This window comes from Leptonychotes weddellii, chromosome 14 (genome assembly GCF_054177405.1).
Source record: "Leptonychotes weddellii isolate Sample4059 chromosome 14, ASM5417740v2, whole genome shotgun sequence".
Classification (NCBI taxonomy): Eukaryota; Metazoa; Chordata; class Mammalia; order Carnivora; family Phocidae; genus Leptonychotes; species Leptonychotes weddellii.
Window position 1 is genome coordinate 66,903,660 of NC_138382.1, and position 15,813 is coordinate 66,919,472.

General features: G+C 47.0%; 1 protein-coding gene across 1 annotated transcript in view; it reads right to left on the minus strand.

Annotated features, from left to right (window-relative positions):
- BRINP1 (BMP/retinoic acid inducible neural specific 1) overlaps positions 1–13,763 on the minus strand; it is a 168,198-nt gene extending 154,435 nt beyond the window's left edge. Inside the window, exon 1 of the mRNA XM_081803483.1 lies at positions 13,322–13,763. The gene's annotated coding sequence lies outside the window, so the exon portion shown is untranslated. The remainder of the gene's footprint in view (positions 1–13,321) is intronic.
- Between the last annotated feature and the right edge of the window lie 2,050 nt (positions 13,764–15,813).

The following is a 15,813-nucleotide window of genomic DNA, read 5'->3' on the forward strand; positions in this document are numbered from 1 at the left end:
GTCCCCTTTTCCGCTTTCACAAGTACAGATCCCTATCTCCCATGACACCCCCTATCCCAAGCCTTTCCTGGGCAATGTGAATTAGCACGCTTTCACTCCTAAGGTTTCCTATGGAAATATTTCTGTAAGAGGCTGCCTTGAATATAGCTCATACTTTCTTTAATTCATTTAATCTGTTGATGGCAATTACATAGGTCATACATTGTGATTACAAAGGTGGCTAAGGGAGAATCTTACATATGCCTTCTGTTCCTTCTAAGCCCTTGGGGATGTGTCACAGTCATATACGGTCTCCTGAAGAGCTTCATACAATGACTCAATCTAAGACAAAATCTGTCACATTTAAGTCCACTTTAGAGTCCATTTAACGTTTCAGCCCATAACGTCAAGTCATTTTTTAGAGCCTTGGAACTCCTCATTCAACTCTTAACATTCAGCTCTTACTCAACAAAAAAAGTAATAAAGCAGAGCAGAGAAAGTGGCTACTCTGGTGTGGACGGCGAGGTGACAAGTCTTGTCTGCTCAACGCCTCCTACCCCCGCGGTGGCCCTCTTTACCCAAAATTAAAAATGAAGATAGAGTCAGAAGGAAAGTCTTCTGATTCCAAGGTGGTCCGCCACTGAATCCATGCTTTCCAAATCGTGGCGCCCAAGGTACAACCAGCATGTGAAATGCTTCTAGGTGCTACAAAGGTGATGCAGCTTTTTTTTTTAAGGGTCCGAAAGCTACCGTAACGTGTATTAGAAAGGAGAAATCACTTACCCAATCTTTGGTTTTTATGAGTAGCACTGCTCAGGCCAAGGCCAAGTAAAAGAAGGAAAAAAACCAAAAATGAGTCCATTTAAATGTGATTTGGGACAAGTGACTTGGAAGTTCAGCAAACTCTGCATTAAAGCTTGTGCCTCTGTTGCTCGTCCCTCCAAGAACTGCTCACTGATCCCCCACATCCTACTCCTTAAAATGTTCATTACCCACGAAATGCACATTCATTAAAGAAATATTAGGCAATACAGGTAAAATATAAAAGACTGAAATTCACTCATAATCTCTCACCCAAAGATAACCACTCAAATATCAGGGTGCATCTTATAAAAGAGCATGCTATACATATCTTACCTTATATATATTTTAACTTAATGGCTCACCCAAGATATGCTCACGTCGATAAATATCACCCTGAGCGCCATATATTGAGCCCTTGGGGCTGTCGCTAAGTACTTTACACACAGGGATGCTCTACTCGCAGAGCAAAGCTAGCAAGGCGGTATTTTGGTAGCCCCAGTTTACAGATCACGGTCCTGGTCTTCGTTCCACCTTCTAAGTGAAAACTGGGCTCCTCTACCACATCCTTAGTGACTGTAGAGATCCCATTACACACTTTGTTCTCTTGTTTCTTTTCTTTTTTCTTTTATCCTAAACACTCAATAAAGTTCCTTCTTCACATACCTGTGCACATATAGTTAATTTACTTCTCAGCATGGGGAATTTCTTAAAAATGGAAGGATTTGCCCGTTGTTTTTAAAAAGAGGGACAGAGCTAGAGATGACGGTAGCAATAGGGATAGAAATCGAGATTTGCCCCCTGCTCCCTCTTTGGAGCATCTCCTCCTCCCCGCGGCCCCATCCCTTGATCACCTCAGCGCAGCTGACCTCCTTACTGTTCTTCCAGCTCACCAGGTAAGTCCCACCTCAGCAACTGTCTTCTTCTGCTCTATTCTTGCTAGAATGTTCTTCCCCCAGATGTCCACCTGGCTGTCCCCCTCCCTTCCTACAGATCTCTGCTCAATGTCAACATCTCAGGCTTCCCTGGCTCACTATACAGAACAGCACACCCTCTCCCGCCGAGCGACCCATCTCCTTCTGACACATTGTATGTTCACTTGTTTACCTATTTATAAACTTCTCCCTCAAGAGAACGTGAGCTCCAAGAAGTCAGGGGCAAGTCAGCTCTGTTCACTGCTGTATTACTAGCCCCTAGAACAGTGTTTGGCACAGAATAAGTGCTCAGTGAATGATGTTTGTTTGTTTGTTGAAATGAAAGAATGAAAGCCACATTTCAGAAAGGATATATCCCTATAGATTTCCACCAAGGCCACAGGACAGTGTCTTGTTCCCTGCCTCTTGCCAAGACCGGAGGCTGCCATCAGAGAAAAAAAAAAAAAAAAGCCATTTTGATGATGCTATATGGTATCACATTGCTATTTTCATTCTTTGATTATTAGAGAACCTGAATATTTTAGCTTTTTTAATAGGTTTGTTGGCCATGGGTGTTTCCCATTCCATTTTTAGCTGAAAGTTCTACCCCCAGATCACATTCTGATAGTAGATGATCTTATGACTGTATCTGGGCTCATGTTCATTAACAAGGAAGGAAAACTCTCGCCTTGGACATATCCCTCTGTATGTGTTGTTTTTCTCCTTAATACTAATATTCCTTTCTTTATATATGTGTGCTTGTGCCTGTGTGTATGTGGCAAGAGAGAGAGATCAGATATATACATCATTTCTCTTGCAGCATCTGGCTGTAACAATTCAAGACACCCCCATCCTGCCATTTCCTGAGACGCTTTTTTAAAAGCGCTAGTTTCCAGAGGTGGCTTTAGCGATTCTATTCCTAAGAAAAGTAACATCTTGGTTCTTGGCTCTGGCCCAGAGCTAGAAAGTAGCTTTTCTACGACGACTGGTCCTGGTCTGAGCAGCATTTGAACTTCCACAACTTAAGGGTACAAATAAACACACTCAGCTAAGGTTTCCTGCTGAGGCATTGTGAAGTTAAATTACTATTTTAAGAGGCTATGAAGTTGGCAGCCAGAAAGCCCTGGAAGGGTAGAAGATATTCACGGTGCTGACAGATAAAGGAGAGAAAGCAAAATGCAGGTTATTAAGGAGATTTAAGAAGCCTCCCTCCAGTGGCACCATTTATAACATCTCCTGGAACATGCAAGATAGATGCCTCTCTCCTTTAGGAGCCTACAAGACCAGGATTGAGGGCAGGGCCTGCGTGACAGAACGGTTGAAGATTTGCAACAATGGACCCGGCCTAAGACAATGGAGATAAAGCAGAGATAATCAACCTTGATTTGGGGAGGCCACCAAGCCGCCAAGGGCCGGACCAAGCTGCCAAGGGCTGGACCAAGCCGCCAAGGGCCGGACCAAGCCGCCAAGGGCCGGACCACGCCTTAGGTGGGCAGATGGAGGGAGGGCAGTTCAGTGAAAGGATGTTAACACTCAGTGTCTGCTGATACAGGTTTGAGACCCAATGCTATCATTTATTACATATCTTGGGGCAAATCCTTTCACCTCGGAGCCCCAAGGTCCTCATCTGGAAAATGGGGAGAATAGTTACACTGTTAGAGTGAGACTGTGGAGGTTCAATGAGGTAAAACATGTTAAGACATGCAAGCACTTGGTAAAATAAATGATGCAGATGAGGAAGAGGGGAACCAAGAGGAGGAAGATGATGAACATGGTTCACACAAGAGCATGAAGCAGGCTGTCAGTCATGTTCTCCCATATGCACCTGCGGAACCCCCAGTCTCACAGCTTAGAAAACCAAACCCAGAGGTGCAAGGATATGGGCTGCAGTGGAGAGGGTACTAGAACCAACTCAGATGCAGTTTGATGTTGAAGAGGAAAAAATTTATAGGTAACAAAGTGAGAGAAAATTGATCTGGACTATATTGAAGTTGATTTTCAGCTCTGATGGCTGATGATCCTATATCTACAACTGGTTTCTGACCCATAATAAGATAGAGAATAAAAAAATCTGCCTCAGTCATTTTGATTTTATATCCTTCCACACCTTTTCCTATGCTCTCAATCTCTCCCCTAACTGCTGGTCTCACATTGCCACCTTGGGCGGGGGTGGGGGGGTGGTAAGAATGATTGAGCAACCTCATTTGCAAGGTAGTGCCTTGAACCTGGTGATAATCTCTCCTCCAGAGCACTTCCAGTCGGAGAACACACCTACCTGCATGAGCAACGTTTAATCTAAAGGGACAGGGTACGGTAAAAACAACAAGTAATAATAGTTAACATTTACGAAACGTTGATGGTCCGCCAGCCATTGTTCAAAGCACTTACCATATCAACTCATTAAAACCCACAACATCTCTATGAGGAGTCAGTACGGTCCTCTTCATTTTGTAGATGAGGAAACTGGCGCAGGAACATTAGGTAGTCTGGCCAAGGTCACAGAGCTAGAAGGGGGGCAGAGCTGCGGCATTCACACTCCAGCATTAAAGCTTTCAACCACTACACTTTCAAGTCGGACCGAAATAGTCCAAATCCTCCATGCATCACTGCCTCGGTGGGTGGCCTGGGACAAGTGACATCACTGTGCTGTGTGTGCCCCGGTTTCTTCAACTCTAGAACAAAGGTGATGCCGCCCATGCGTGAGCTCGTTCAGAATATTCAACAAGGTATCTATAACAAGTCCCCGTTATAGCACAGAGGATATAGGACGACTTCAGCACGTACACTTTACCACTCCAAGAATGGCTTTGTCACTGTGACATTTCAGCCATCTCTAAATATTGTGGGTGAAGATCTTTCCAGAATCCCCTCAAATCCCATCCTGTGTTCTGCCTAAATGCATATTCTCCACCATCAGGAGGAAAAGGAGAGCTCAGGTAAAGCTGAGGCTGATCTAGTAGTATTTTCAGGAATCGTTTGTCAGGCTTCACTGGACTTTGAATGATGCTGTCCTGTTGATGAGCATTTAGAATAAAATTCTTTATGACCCCGCTCAGCCCTCCTTTGCCTTGGCCATCTCCGGTAATGGCATTTGAGGAGGACCACTTTGGCTCCGACAGTCTGGCCTCCAAAATTTGTCTCAGCAGAAAAACCATATTACCACCCCTTGCCAGGTAATCGATTTTTTGAGTTTTCCCCTCCATTCCTAAACATACCAAAGTGCTAATTTTCTTTTTTTAATGGCCCTTCTGCTTTGTGCAGATGTTTTTTATAGCACCAGCCAAGACTCTTGTAGGTCTTCCACCCATCATGTGCCTATAAACTCAGAGCCCATCAAATTCCATGAGAAATGTAGCTTCTCCACAGCCACGCAGACTGAAACGTACTTACTTAAGGCAGATGTCCCTGTCACAGTTCTCAGAATGCTCTTCCAGGTTAATCTTGGGGCTTCTGGAGTCTCTAGAAATTCCACAGCCCCCCAGAACTTCATCTACTTTTGTGGGTTGCTAATTCTTAGAATGCAGACGTGTGAGCTGACCACTTGGAAGCAATCGTATGTCCTAGATGTCTGCCCTTCCTCCATCTGAATCAGCTAGGAATCTGCAAACTCGGCCGTTCCACGTTACCCCCAGGATCCATTATTTCTCACTGAGGTTCCCACTGGCTCATTTGCAGGAGCTTTGAAAGGCTGGATGAATTATATCTCAGAAACCCCTCCGGGCCAGTATTGGGTTAACCCTTACAAAGGGTTCTAGCTGTTCAGATGGGTCATTTACTTGGAGCCCCGCTGTTCCAACCTTTGCAATTTACACAAAAACGACTGCATCTCGCTTTTGTTAATTGCCTTATGAATCTACCTCCTCACCCGGGGGGCGGGGGGGGGGAGATACAGTCTCTTAGCTTCTCCTAAAGCGGCCCCGACATCGTTGTACACGGCTCCACACCCTGTGAGAAAATCTCCGCACACTGGGAACAGGATTTGTTCCAAATGATCTATGTGGTGTCCGCACCAGGTTGCTATTCCCATATGTGGCCTCCACTGGGTAGCAGACAGGCCCAGTAATTCACCCCTCCGAACTTTCTCACACCCAGTCTTGTCCAGTCTATTCTCCTTAAGGCCACCTGCAATCTCCAAAACACAGTTCTTTTGAGATACAAAGGTTCCCCCTCACCCTCAATTGAAAAAAAGAAATTAATTTCACTTTTCCTCAGCCTCATTATCTTCTTAATTGCCTTCTTGGCCCCCTCAGTAGCAAGGACTGTCTATGGATTTCCAGGCAGCCTTTTTAGGCTACTGCGTTCCAGGAGGACAGTGGGTTTCATGCTACCACTTAAAGGACTGTCTATGGATTTCCAGGCAGCCTTTTTAGGAGGACAGTGGGTTTCATGCTACTATTTAATCGCTCTGATGTGAAGAGTTACAATAGTAGCACATCTCTCCTACTCCGTCCCTGTGTCTGGAGTCACAGTCTGTGCCCTGAGGTGTGACTTCTGTTCGATTTGCTCATTTTTGAGAAGATATCTAAACATTATGATGAAGCATGACCATCATGTGCTGTCTCTCCATGCCCTTGCAAGAACTTTGTCATGCAATATTTCATTGAGCTGGGGCAAATCCCTTCAGTGAGGCAGGTCACTATCTCAATTTGCAGAAGCCAAGCCCAGAGAGGGGCAGATAGGTTCTTAAGGTGGTCCAGAAATACAGGGACAGGAGCCGGGACTAGAATCGGGTGCCCTGAGCCCCTGTGTTCTTACTACATGACATTTTTTTTTTAAGATTTTATTTATTTGTTTGACAGAGAGAGAGTGAGAGCAGAAACACAAGCAGGGGGAGTGGGAGAGGGAGAAGCAGGCTTCCCGCAGAGCGGGGAGCCCGATGCGGTGCTCGATCCCAGGACCCTGGGATCATGACCTGAGCCGAAGGCAGACGCTTAACGACTGAGCCACCCAGGCGCCCCACTACGTGACATTTAAAATGAATGGAGATAGAAAATGAAAAGATATGTTCTCTGATCTCCAGACCTTATAGTCACCGCCATCTTCCTCCTCCTCACCCCTATCACCCCCCGTGTCTTCCTCTCATCTTTACCTTCCCCAAACTCTCGTAGACTTCTGAAATGGCAGTTGTCCATCTACCATGAATGATCATTATGGATTTGCAGACCTCCTCTGTTAGATTGCCAGCATCTGGCAGGATTCATCACGGTCTCCACCAAGTCTTTTGTTCAAGGCCTTTCCCAGACAAGATACCCAATAAATATCTGCTGATCCAAAACGATGCCAGCTTTTGTTTTACCAGACTTCATTTCAACTACCTTCTCTCCAAGTATTCATTCGCTTTCTCCTTTTCTATCCATTTCCCCCTCTCCAGTTCTTCCCCTCCCTTTAGAGCTGCGTGCGTCCAGAGTGTGCAGCACTCAGAGCAGGACTAGAAATTAAGATGAAACGAACACACTGAAATGACAGATTAAAAATGCACAAGATGAGAGGCGCTTGGGTGGCTCAGAAGGTTAAGCGTCTGACTCCTGGTTTCGGCTCAGGTCAGGATCTCAGGGTCCTGAGATAGAGCCCGGATCAGGCTCTGTGCTCATCGAGGAGTCTGCCTGAGATTCTCTCTCTCGCTCTGCCCCCGCCCCCCAACCCCCCTCATGCACGAATGCACTCTCTCTCCCTGTCAAATAAATAAATCTTTTTTAAAAAATGGACACGATGGAAACCTGTCAAGGGCACTTGATGCTGAGCTCCTGTCTCTTCTCAGCTCTCCACAGTCTTCTCAGCTCAGTCCTCAGGCTCTCCACTCCCCAAGCAGGGACATTTTGGTGGGGGGGGGGGGAGGATGGATGGCTGTGGAATTCTAGACTTTTTATTCCTGCATCTTTTACAAGGCCTTTTGATCTGGCCCCACCTACCTTTCTTATTTCCATCTCACGACATTCTCTTTCTCATTTGAGAGCTCCAGCCACAGGATCACTCGGCTCTCCTAAGCTTGCACATGTTTAGTGACTTCATCTTTATTGTCTGCCACATGGCTGGCTTCTCCTTACCTAAACCGGTCCAGTGCCACGCCCTCAGAGAAGTCTCTCCTGGCTAACCTATCTAAAGTTACATCGTCCACATTCCTAATTATTTGCAGGGCATTTACTATGACATGAAGTTATTTTGCTTATCCATTTGCTTACCCATTTATACCTATCTCTCCCCATGAGACTCTGGGCTCCACGAAAAGAGGACCATGTTCATAGCACATCTCTGATGTCCAGATCTGCGCTACTCTATATGGTAGCCACGCATCAAAGATAGCTACTGAAATTGAAATTAAAATTAAAATTGGATTCAATTAAAAACTCAGTTCATGGGGCACCCGGGTGGCTCAGTCGCTGAGCGTCTGCCTTCGGCTCGGGTCGTGATCCGGGGGTCCTGGGATCGATGCTCAGCGGGGAGTCTGCTTCTCCCTCTCCCTCTGTTCCTCCCCCTGCTCATGCTCTCTCTTTCTCTCTAAATAAATAAATAAAATCTTAGAAAACAATAAAAACAAACTCAGTTCATCAGTAACACTAGCCACATTTCAAGTGCTCAGAGTCACATGCGTTTGGTGGCTACCATATTGCACAGCACAGAGAACATACCCATTACTACAGAAAGTTCTACTTGATAGCTCTGGTCTAGAGCAATGCTTGAAAAATAGTTGTCACTTCATAAATATTTGTTGAATAAATGGATGAATCAGTGCTCCTTTCAATCCTTACTCAACTATAGGTCACCCTCGCCCTTCTGTGGCTTCTAAACTCTCTAAGTGTGATCAGCTAAAGAATGCCAAGAGAACAAGATCCAGCTTGGCAAGGGGCCCAAACGAATGTTACAGGACACAGAGCTGTGGCAAGAGGGCCTCCCGAAGTAGAGTATTTGTGATCACATGATTATGTTTCCACAATATGGGAAGAACTGATAATTAGAAGAGAATTATATTTGTGTTGTATGATTTCAGAGACTTACGGACATAAGGCAGATTTTGGGTCACAGTGAGAAAACATTCCAACAAAGCTCTCCCTATACAGCATAGGCTAGTTTGTGTGGTAACAATTTCACCGTTGATAAAAGTACTAAAAATGAGATTGAGTGGATATGCGTTATGGGTATCACAAAAAATTCTTGAATCCTTGAATAAGGAGAAAGGTCTAGTTAATGAGAAACCTTAAAACACTGAGACTCTTTGATCAAATGGCTCCATGACTCCTTCATGACATCGATTTCAAAGAGTTAATATGGTGCCCCGAGCTATACTAAAATCCACTGAACAACCCAATCCTGTTGGCCACCCACAATGGTTACCATTAACACAGTGGTCCACCAGAAAGAGCAGAGATGTTGAAGCAAGGGGGATCTAGGTTCTAATTCTAGCTGTGCTGGTCACGTGACCTTGGGCAAGGGCCCTAGCAGGCATGAGTTTCACTTTCTTCTTCTATGAAAGGACTGTATCTGCCTCACTGGGTGGAAAGGAAGATTAAATGAGAAGAGAACTAAAGACCCTGGAACACAGTAGGGCAAAGGTCACTTCCAAGTAGGACCTAATTTCACCTGTCTGTATCATCATTAACATTCCTATATTGACAGTATTATGGGCGGCATGATTTTGAAGCCATGATTGGATTGCTTTGCATGAACATGAAACAATCATCGGAAGGAGGAAGAGTAAGAGAGAGAAAGATGCAGCTATTATTGAGACCGGACTCAAGATGTAGCAGCAAACACTCCCAGAGCAACTACTATGTGTCAGTCCTTGGGGATAAAAAAATGCTCTTACCAAGACCATACTGAAGAAGGCAAACTAGACATATTTCCGCGGGGCTACAAAATAGGGGAAATAGAGACACAAGCTAAAATAGTGTCTCAGACAAAATTATATGAGAGAACAGGGGAGAAAGAGATTTATTCCAAAATAAGATTTTGGGAAGACTTCTTGGAAGGGTCATTTGAGCTGAATGTTAAAAGGCCAGTAAGATTTTTAAAAGTAGAGGCTGAAGCTGAGAGACAGAGGAAGGAGAAAGGGTTAGAATAGAAAACAACAAGGGGGGTTATTTGGAGAATGACATTTGAAAATTTGTCCTCTTCACATGACCCCCATTTTGTCTTTAATATGATTACCAGAAGTTCAGTGGCCAATTCGTTATCTTTGAATTTTAGCAAAGGGAACAAGGGGAGAGAAGGGCAGGTTACGTCTAACCTTAGAGGCCTGTCCAGGTGATGGTACTGGTGATTCATCTAAGGAATTGGGAGGGAACAAGCTAGAAGATGTCAGTCAGAAAATGTCTCCTCACACAACTGAAGGCCCTTTGGGCAAAGATCTTCCAGAGAAACGGAAGACATTGTAGTCAATAGCATAAACTCTTGCAAGCACTAAGACATTTTATTGGAACTGGTCAGGGGAGAGGGTTTTTTAAAGTCCCCACCTGTACCATTTCAAATATATTCATTGCAGCTTGAGCTGGGCCATGGAAACTCAACGGGGGCCCAACAGCTGATTTGGAATCTCAGAGCTGGTTCTCCTTGGTTGAAATGGAGTCACAGCTCCCCCTTCTGGGAGCTAAAGCGCCATCCAGCCTCGGAAATGCCTGCGTGGAAGGCTCTATTGCAGATGGGCCTGAAACCCCCATGTTTTTTTCTCAGTGCTCGCCGGCACCCCAAACATCGAGGAGTCTGGGAACACTTTTACGATGGGCTTGGTTCTGACTTCTCAAGAACCTGTCCCTCACAGAGCTTTCTATCTCCCCTTCCCTGGGATGATGAGTCCCGGTCTTCGTGTGGGTGATACCTTTTATATAGGGGAACACAATTTGGTGCGGAGGTTGAAATTCCCTTTTGGGGAATATGGCAAGCAGGGAACTCACACATGTGTGTGAGTGCATGTACACATGTGTGCTTGCGCAAGTTCCGGTGACTGCAGTATGTATCACTGTATAGGGCAAGAGTCTCATGAATACGAAGAAATTAATCTGCCTCAAGTATTTGCATCAGTAAATGGGTGTACACTTGGCTCTCTGGAAGGCAAAGTATTCCTTAATAAAGAACTCAGGTATAGTCCAGATGCTCTGCTGGACTCCGTCTCCCGGTCATAATCAGTACTGGGTCCTTGCCTGTGTGTAATTCTCTGTGTGTGTGTGTGTGTGTGTGTGTGAGTGTATCTGTCTGTCTGTCTGTCTAGTGGGGACAGCGATTAAAGCATTGGACCCTTTCTCTCTGGGGTCATGTTTCCAGATGGAGCAGCTCTGAAATGAGAAGTCTGCTGAGGGATGACAGTGATTGTTTTAGGTGGGAGCAAAGTGGCCGGATGGGAATAGGGAGCAACACACAGTCCCTGGGCAGTGTGGTGGATTAGAAAGGACATTGATCCAGGTGTCAGGCAGCATAGGATCTAGCCTGGGCATACCATGAACTTGCTAGAGAATGTTATGGAATTCTCCCCTCTCTGGGCCACAGAGTCCTGCCTGTCTGTTCTTCAGTATTCCTCCAGCTTCAATTGTCTACGAATTGGAAAAGAGATAAAACGAGAGCAGTTCCGAACACAGGGTCTCCTCCTCTGATTTCACCCCCCCCCCAAAAAAAATGAACCAGGGAGCCCTGCTCTGACATGAGTTTCTCGAAGCAGATTCCTTGTGGCCCTGTGAAGGCTGCAGCCTGAGGTAACAGCCTCTGGCTGGAGACTCGTGTGTCTGCGAGTGTCTGCAGGTAGCATCGTCACCCACCCGCCAGGGCAGGTCCTTGCAAACATGTTTGCTTTTATCTCTCCCCAGAAGACACACACACATATGCACGCCCACACGCACGCGCACACACACACACACATAATTTTAAAAACACAATTATATTTCTACCTTTCTTTTCCCCAAAAGGTCTTTTCAGTGGCTCCTTGCTGGCCAGGTTGAACGAGAGGCTGTCCCAGCATCTCAGCCCTTGTCCCCCACCAGCCTCCGTGCCTGATGGCAGAAGGGCTGCCTTTTTACCTTGGGAAAGTAACAGCTGCCGAGTCTGGAAGCCATGCTAACAGCAGTAAAACTCAGCATTTTTTGCTGAGTAGGGCAAGCCTTGAAGAGGCAGCCGGGAATCAAATCGATGGTTGGCCCCAGAGTCCAAGCCCAGCAGGACCTAGCCAGGTTAGCACAGGGACTTACCAAGAGAGCCTCCTAGGAGGTGGAGGAAAGAGGAAAAGAGGGACTTGACCCATACTGTCTTCCTTACTGACATTCTCCAAACAGCCCCCGTGCCCTTGGCAGTATTTTGGAGCCAAGCAAGGGATGTGAGGTGCAAATCGACAGCAGTTTAAGTCAATTACCGCCACATTCTGCCATGAATTCCCCACCCACAACCCTTCCCAAATTGTAGATCTCCCTCAGTACTGAAACACACACACACACACACACACACAACACACACACTCTCTCTGCTCTCCCATTTTCCTCCTAACTCCAATGGAGCCATGAGGAGGCACAGTTTAGGAAAAGATTCTCTTGGGGCTTCCCAAGCCTCTCTGAAATAGGGTAGGGAAGGAGGAATCTCTTAGGAAGTGCCCCATTCATCTCCTTCCATATTACCCAGAGCTGCCCCCAGATGAAATTTTCTCTATGATCTCTGTAACTATCATGGATGAGCAGGTCCCTGAGGACTCTTCTCCTTTCCCTTTAGGGGGATCCATGCAAACTTGCCCAGATCCTCCCCAAAAGCACCAGTAGCTGGAGGTGCTGTTATGCTCTTATGATGACAAACGGAGAGGTAGGGTAGACTCTATCCCAGACTCGCCAACCCCCACACAAGGAACCCACCGCTGACTTCTCCCTTTCTCTTTCACCCACTACCCAGTGACTCCAAATTCCCATCAGAATTCTGGAGCCTGCCCAGTGTGGAATTTAAAGTGACAGCATGTCATTGCCTCAGGCTTTGGCCATTTCTCTTTCATATTAAACAGTGAGTCCAAGTATACCAGGTCTCCATGGTTTGGAGGAATTTTCCTTCATGGGTACCAATATTGGGCTAAATAAGGTGCCATCCTTATCCCCAGAATGCTCCCCAAACCCCAAGCCCAGAGCACCAAGAGGAAGTCCACAGCGGGTTTCCCGATGGCTACGTGATCCTATAGTAAGGATCCCATTCCATGTAAGCTGGAGAGACCTAATTAAAAAGACACACAAGCCCACACATACAAACACATACGTACAAACATGCACACACACATCGCGCCTTAAGTAGGTTATAGGACCTCTTTACCCCCTCCCCTACACACACATGAACACACACACACACAGCACAAACACACGCATCAAACGCAAACGACGCTGCACACGCAAATACACACTAGCACCACATCAAGTTCCCACCATGGTACACACGTCGGGAGCGCGCGGGGGGCACACACGCCACTTACTAAAACCCTCATTTAACCCTTGGCGCCCCAGAATACACAGCCCTCCCCCTCCCGGGAACCTGCGAGGACTTGGAGGCGGCGGGGTTGGCCGACGGAAGAGCCGAAGGGTGCCGGGAGGGGGAGGGGCGGGGCGGGCGGGGGCGCCCCGAATGCGGTCCGGGGCCGTCTCCAAGGGCAGCGGGGCTGCCGGGCGCTGTGCCCGGCGCCGCCTTACCTGGAGTCAATGTCCGTCTTTGGCGGAGAGCTGCGGGAGGGCGCTTTTTATTCGGCTCGGTGGGAACTTGGGAGAGCCCGGCGTCCAGCTCGCATACCGGGAACGGCGCGGGGACTGCAGGCGTGGGGGTACCTGGCTCCTAGCAGCCTGGCTCATACTCAGCCGTAAAGTCCCCTTCGCTGGTCCCGAAGACAGGCATGAATCCCGGCTCCGGAAGGCGGTCACTACTCCCTCAGCCTCCCGGCTCTCTCGCTCTCGCTTTGCTCTCTGGCTCGCTCGCTCTCTCCCTCTCTCGCTCGCTCGCCTGCGCTTTCCTCCTCCCCCCGCGCCAGATCAGTTCGCAGCCGTGGGGACCCGGAGCGAGGCGGCCAGCGAATGGAGAGGGAAGTCCAAGTGCGCGGCGGTCTCCGGGCGGGGAGCAGCGGAGGCCGGGCTACGCGGGGGGAGGGACTTACCCGGCGACGGGCGAAAATGAATGGGGGAGCGGCTGCCGGGGGCGGGGAAGGAGGAGCCAAGGGCCGGGGTTTATTCTGAGGAGTGTTTTGTACATCTTTAGGCGGAGGAGGAGAAGGGAGAGGAGGAGAGAAGAAGGCCTTCTCCGAGGGAGGGGCAGCCTGGGTGGGCTGAGGCTGAGCCACTGGGGAGCCTCGTGGGTCTGGGGATAGGGTGGCGTGTCTCCGTGTATGAGCACCCAAAGGGACTGTGTGTGCGGTGTGTGTGCGCAAACCCCGCATCGTGGTGTTTTTAAGCGTGTCTGTAGCTGTGTGCGTTGCGAGTATCTGAGTGCTGCTGGGTATGAGGGTGCTAGTGTGTCTGTGTGTATCTAGCTAGTGTGGTTTTGTCTGGGGAGGTGCCTGTCTGGGTCCATTTGTATCCGTGTGCCTCTCTAAGAGTATTTAAGACTGTTTGTTTCTCTGTATGTGTAGGCATGAGCCCACGTAACCTCCCGGAATTAAGCAAGTGCTTCTCTACGTGGGCAGGATGTAGGAGCGAGAAGCTGATGGGACTCAAAGTTCTCTCTATACCACCAGAGGCAGAGAAGGGGTGAGGGTGTAGGGGCTAAGGCATTAATACGGAGAACCAAAGACTCCAAATTTAGCCTGAGGTGCGGGCTCCAGTTGCTGACACGGGGCCTCTCCCTGAAGCAGCAAAGAAGGCCAGTACACGATCTAAATTCTCACGCAGAACATAAGAATAAAAAAAATAAAAAATAAAAAATAAAAAAAAAAATAAAAAAATAAATTCTCACGCAGTGCATATTCTGTATGTTTGCTTACTTTGCTGCCCCTTCTTCTTGCTCCTCCTCCTCCTCCTCCTCTTCTTCTTCTTCTTCTTCTTTAAATTAAAAAAAAAAAAGATCAGCAATGAAGATTGCTAGTCCCTGGAAGCTTAGGCAAGGATAGGTAACATCAGTGAATCTACCAGATGGAGGGGCACGGAGCAATAAGGAAAAGGTGATGAGAAATTTAAAGGAACCCAGATTTAGTAAAAGTGTCAGCTCTAGATGGGTTAAAATCCTGTCCGTGATCTTGGCCAAATTACTTCCCTCTTAAACCTCAATTTCCCATCTGTGTAATAGAAAATATAACTACCTATATAACATGGTTGGCGTGAGATTTAAATGAGTTAATATATGGGAAAACACTTAGAATACTCCCTGACACCTAGTGAATGCCCAAACCATGTTATCTGTAATTCTTACTTTCTTGTTATTAATGTTAAGATTATTCAAGGGGTGATAGGAAAGAGACATGATAACTAGGGGGACCTAGAAGGGTCTAGGGGCTCATGAATTAATTAAAAGAAGAGAAGTCTTGAAACAAAATGGAAAAGAAATTCTTGAGTGAAGAATTGAGAACTTCAGGGGAAAAACTTAATTGACAAGGAGGGAAGGAAAAGACAGGAGGATGAGAAAGAGTGTGCTAATCATCATGAGCCTGGGTCTCAGCACTGCAGGACTGAAAATGGAGGGCAGAGAAGAGGCGAGCCGTAGCCTGTCCAAATCTCTACGAGTCTCCTCCACTTTAATCCTTAGGACATGCAGTCAGCACCACGGACAGCTCTCCAGCCACTGACCAAGGGAGAGCTTTCTCTCTGTCTCCTGGATACTTCTCCCTTTCTGCTTGGGCAATTTTTTCCTTCCCTAGGCTTCTGGCCCAGGTCAAATACTGGGCAGTGGTTCCCTAGACTGTTCTGTGTTTGATTCGAACCACAAAGAAAAACATTCACAACACACACTGCATTTCCCATCCATTTCAGTATTAAGCTTCAGGTTGCTGTCTCCTGTCCCTTCCTCCTTTTTTCATTCTCTCCTCCTGCTTCTTCTCTCTCTCTCCCCTATCCTTTCTTTTATTCTTTCCTCCCTTTCTCTGTGTTCCTCCATCATTCTTCAGCTCAGATATGCCTCCTTGAGTGAGAATAAGCAACAGCAGCCCTGCTGGGAATGCAGTTCTGAAATCAGTCTGAAACAACCTCGTTAGGCAGCTTCAGAG